This window comes from Piliocolobus tephrosceles, unplaced genomic scaffold (assembly GCF_002776525.5).
Source record: "Piliocolobus tephrosceles isolate RC106 unplaced genomic scaffold, ASM277652v3 unscaffolded_28418, whole genome shotgun sequence".
Taxonomy (NCBI): Eukaryota; Metazoa; Chordata; class Mammalia; order Primates; family Cercopithecidae; genus Piliocolobus; species Piliocolobus tephrosceles.
The window spans coordinates 13,976-19,932 of NW_022311441.1; positions in this window are offsets into that span (position 1 = coordinate 13,976).

The window sequence follows — 5,957 nt, forward strand, 5'->3', positions numbered from 1 at the left end:
AAAAAAAAAAAAAAAAAAAAAAAAAAAAAAAGAAAAGAAAAGAACAGTCTAAATCTGAGATACGATTTCAGAAATCAAAAAGCATTTTCTCAGAAACCTTCTTTCTGGTTTTTATATGAGATTATTTCCTTTTTCACCATAAGCCCTAATGCACTCCCAAATATTCCTTTGCAGAGTCCATGAAAAGAGTGTTAGCAAATTGCTCTATGAAAAGAAATGTGTAGCTCTGTGTGATGAATTCACACATCACAAAAACTTTCTCAGAATGATTCTGTCTAGTTTTGGTCTGAGGATAGTTATGTTTTCACCATATTCCTCAATGTGCTCCCGAATATCCCATTGCACATTTCAAGAAAAAATTGTTAGCAAACTTCTCTATGAAAAGAATGGTATAACACTGTGAGATGAATTCACACGTCACAAAGCAATTTCACAGAAAGTTTCTTTGTGGTTTTTAACTGAGGATATTTCCTTGTCACCATAGCTTTCAATGCGCTCACGAATATACCTTTGCAGATTCTACGAAAACAGTGTTGGCAAACTGCTCCATTTAAAGAAAGGTGCAAATCTGTGAGATGAATTCACACATCACAAGGCATTTTCTCAGACGGCTTCTTTCCATTTTTCACCTGAGGATATTTCCTTTGTCACTATAGGCTTCAATGTGATACCAAATATCCTTTCTCAGATTTCCCAAAAACAGTGCTAGCAAATTACTTCATGAAAAGAATTGAATAACTCTGTGAAAATTATCCTATTGCATATTCCACGAAAACAGTGTTATCAAACTGTTCCATTAAACCAATAGTGTGCCTCTGTATGATGTATTCACACATCATGGAATAGTTTCTCAGAAACATTCTTTCTGATATTTATCTGAATATATTTCCTTTGTCACCATAGGCTTCAAAGCAATCAAAAATATCCTTTCTCAGATTCCACGAAAACAGTGCCAGCAAAAGGCTCCATGAAAGAGTATTGTAACTCTGTAAGATGAATTCACACATCACAAAACAGTTTATGAGAAGGCTTCTTTGTACCTTTTATCTGAGGATATTTCCTTTGTCAACATAGGCTTCAAAACATTCCAACATATCACTTCTCAGATTCCACAGAAACAATGCTAGCCAATGGCTCCAGGAAAGAGTGGTATAACTCTCTTTGATGAAAACAGTGCTAGCAAACTCTTGCATGAAAGAGTGTTGTTAATTTATGAGATGAATTCACATGTCACAAAACAGTTTCTCAAAAAGCTTCTTTCTGGTTTTTGTCTGAGGATATTTGCTTTGTCACCATAGGCTTCAAAGCGATCTAAAATATCCCTTCTCAGAGACCACAAAAACTGTGCTAGCAAACGGATCCATGAAAGAGTAGTGTAACACTGTGAGTAAACACTTTTTTCCTTTTTATACACGAGCCTCAATGTGCTCCCATATATCTCATTGCAGATTCTGTGAAAACAGTGATAGCAAAGTTCTCAATGAAAGCAATGGTATAACTCTCTGAGACGAATTCACACACTGCAAAGCAGTTTCTGAGAAGGCTTCTCTCCAGTTTTAATCTGAGGATATTTCATTTCTCACCATAGAGTTCTATGGAATCCAAGATATCACTCCTGAGATATAACAAAAACAGTGTAACCAAACTCCTCCATGAAAGAGTGGTGTAAATCTGTGAGATGAATTCACACATCAGAAAGCAGATTCTCAGATGCCTTCTTTATAGTTTTTCTCTGAGAATATTTCCTTTGTCACCATAAGCTTCAATGTGTTGTGAAATATCTCTTTATGCATTCCAAGAAAACAGTGTTAGCAGACTTCTCAATGAAAATGACACTATAACACTGTGAGATACATTCACACATCACAAAGTAGTTTCTCAGAAGGCTTCTTTTTGTTTTTTATCTGAGGATATTTCCTTTGCCACCATAGGGTTCAATACGCTCCTAAACATCCTATTGCATTTTCCACAAAAACAGTGTTAGCAAACTGCTGTATGAAAACAATGGTGTAACTCTGTGAGATGAACTCACACATCACAAAGAAGTTTCTCACAAAGCATCTTTCTAGTTTTTATCTGAGGATAATTCCTTTTTCACTATAAGCCTTAAAGTGCCCCCAAATATCCCTTTGCAAATTCGACGAAAATAGTGCTAGCAAACTGCTCCATGAAAAGAAAGGTGTAACTCTGTGAGATGAATTCACACATCAAAAAGAACTTTCTCAGAAAGCTTCTTTCCAGTTTTTAGTGGGGATATTTCCTTGTCACCATGGGCTTCATGCGATTCAAAATATACCTTCTCAGATTCCCCAAAAACAGTGTTAACAAAGTGACCCATGAAAAGAATCATGTAACTCTGTGAGATGAATTCACACATCCAAAGACGTTTCCCCAATAGCTTCTTTTTGGTTTTCATCTGAGCATATTTCCCTCGTCCCCATAGGCTTCAGTGCACTCCCAAATATCCTAACGCAGATTTCACCAAAACACAATTAGCAGACTTCTTAGTGAAAAGAACGGTATAACTCTGTGATATCAATTAACCCATCAGAAAGCACTTTCTCAGAAAGCTACTTCCTATTTGTTATCTGAGGATATATCCTTTGTCATCATAAGCTTCATTGCGCTAAGAAATATTGCATTGCAGATTCCAAGAAAACAGTGTTAGCAAACTGATCCGTTAACAGAACACTGTAACTCTGTGAGATGTATTCACATATCACAAAGCAGTTTCTCAGAAAGCTTCCTTTCACTATTTATCTGAGTTTATTTCCTTTGTCACCCTTAGCTTCAAATCACTCTGAAATATCCCTTTGTGGATTCCAAGAAAACAGTGTTAGCAGACAGTTCAGTGAAAATAACACTGTAACTCTGTGAGATGTATTCACATATCACATAGCAGTTTCTCAGAAAGCTTCTTTTTGGTTTTTATTTGAGAATATTTCCTTTGTCCCCATAGGCTTCAATGCACTACCAAATATCTGAATGCGGATTTCAGGAAAACAGAGTTAGCAGACTGCTCAGTGAAAAGCATGGTGTAACACTGTGAGATGAAATAGCCCATCACAGAGCAGTTTTCACAGAGCTTCTTTGTAGTTTTTATCTAAGGCAATTCCTTTTTCACTATTGGCCTCAAAATGCTGCCACATATCCCTTGACAGATTCTATGAACACAGTGTTAGCAAACTGCTTCATGAAGAGAAATGTGTAACTCTGTGACATGAATTCACACATCACAAAGCAGTTTCTCCAAAAGCTTCTTTCTACTTTTTATTTGAGGATATTTCTTTTGTCACCATAGGCTTCAATGCGATCCAAAATATCCATCCTCAGATTCCCCAAAAACAATGGTAACGGACAGCTCCATGAAATGAAAGTGCAACTCTGTGAGATGAATTCACACATCAGAAAGCATTTTCTCAGAAATTTTCTTTCTAGTTTGTCTCTGAGGATATTTTCTTTGTCACCATAAGCTTCAATGCACTGCAAAATATTCATTTACGCATTCCAGGAAAAGAGTGTTAGCAGACTGCTCCATGAAAATAACATTGTAACTCTGTGAGATGTATTCACACATCACAAAGCAGTTTCTCAAAAGGCTTACTTTTGGTTTTTATCTGAGGATATTTTCATTGTCACCCTAGGCTTCAATGTACTCCCAACAATCCTATTGCATTTTCCATGAAAACAGTGTTAGCAGGCGGCTGTGTATGAAAAGAATGGTGTAAATCTGTGAGGTGACTCACACATCAAAAAGCAGAGTCTCAGAAAGCTTCTCTCTAGTTTTTATCTGAGGATATTTCCTTTTTCACCACAAGCCTCAAAGTGCTGCCACATGTCCCTTGGCAGATTTCACAGAAACAGTGTTAGCAAACCGCTCCATGAAAAGAATGGTGTAACTCTGTGAGATGAATTCACACAACACAAAGAACTTTCTCAGGAAGATTCTATCCAGTTTTTATCTGAGGATATTATCTTTGTCACTGTAGGCTTCAATGCAATCCAAAATATACCTTCTCAGATTCCCCAAAAACAGTGCAAAGAGATCCATAAAAAGAATCGTGTAGCCCTGTGAGATGAATTCACACATCCAAAGTAGTTTCTCAGAAAGCTTCTTTTCACTCTTTTTCTAAGAATATTACATTTGTCACCATAGTCTTCAATGTGATCCAAAATATCCCTTCTCAGTTTCTCCAAAAACAGTGCTAACAAAATGACCCATGAAAATAATCGTTTAACTCTGTGAGGTGAATTCACACATCCAAAGCAATTTCTCAGAAATCTTCTTTTTGGTTTTTATCTGAGGATATTTCCTTCGTCCTCATAGACCTCAAAGTGCTCCCAAATATCCCTTTGTAGATTCCACGAAAAGACTGTTAGCAAACTGCTTCATGAAAAGAACGATGAACTTCTGTGTGATAAATTCACACATCACAAAGCAGTTTCTCAGAAAGCTTCTTTCTAGTTTTTATCTGAGGATTTTTCCTTTTCATCCTAGGCTTCAATGCTGTCCAAAATATCCCTTCTCAGATTCCCCAAAAAGAGTGCTAACAAAGTGATCCATGAAAAGAATCATGTCTCTCTATGAGATGAATTAACACATCCAAAGCAATCTCTCAGCAAGCTTCTTTTTGGTTTTTATCTGAGGATATTTCCTTTTCCCCATAGGCTTCAATGCACTCCCAAATATCCTAATGCAGATTCCACGAAAACAGTGTTAGCAAACTGCTGTATGAAAAGAATGGGGTAACTCTGTGAGTGAATTAACCGATCACAAAGCAGTTTCTCCCAAAGCTTCTTTCCAGTTTTTACCTGAGGATATTTCCTTTTTCATCATAGGCCTGAAAGCACTCCCAAGTATCATTTTGCAGATTCCCCAAAAACAGTGCTAATAAAGTGATCCATGAAAAGAATTGTGTTACTCTGTGAGATGAATTCACACATCCAAAAAAGTTTCTCAGAAAGCATTTTGTTTTTGTTTTTAACTGAGGATATTTCCTTTGTCACCATAGGCTGCAATGCGCTCCCAAATATCCTAATGCAGATTCCATGATAACAGTGTTAGCAGACTGGTGTATGAAAAGAATGGTGTATCTCTGTGAGGTGAATTAACGCATCAGAAAGCAGTGTCTCAGAAAGCTTCTTTCTAGTTTTATCTGAGGATATTTACTTTATCACCATAGACTTCAATGCAGTCCCAAATTTTCCTTCTCAGATTCCCCAAAAGCAGTGCAACCGAATTGATAAATGAAAAGAATCGTGAAGCTCTTTGTGATAAATTAATACATCACAAAGCTCTTTCTGACAAGGCTTCTTCCTACTTTTTATATGGGATGTTTCCTTTTTCACCATAAGCTTCTGTGTGCTTCAAAATATCTCATTGCCGATTCCAAAAAAACAGTGTTACCAAACTGCTAAATGAAAAGAACAGTTTAACTCTGTGAGATGAATTCAAACATCACAAAGAAATTTCACAGAAAGCTTATCTTTGGTTTTTATCTGAGGATGTTTCCTTTTTCACCATAGGCTTCAGTGCCCTACTAAATATCCTATTGCCAATTACATGAAAACAGTGTTATCAAACAGCTAAATGAAAAGAAAACTGTAACTCTGTGAGATGAATTTGCACACCACAAAGCAGTTTCTCAGAAAGTATCTTTCTAGTTTTTATTTGAGGATATTTCCTTTTTCACCGTAGGCCTCAATGCACTCCCATATATCCCTTTGCTGATTCCACAAAAACATTGCTGGCCAACTGCTACATGAAAAGAAATGTGTAAGTCTGTAAGCTGAATTCACATCACAAATAAATTTCTCAGAAAATTTCTCTCCAGTTTTTATCTGAGAGTATTTCCTTTGTCACCATAGGCTTCAATGTGATACAAAAAAATCCCTTTTCAGATTAAGCAAAAACAGTGTTACCAAACTGCTCATTGAAAAGAAATATGTTCTTCTGT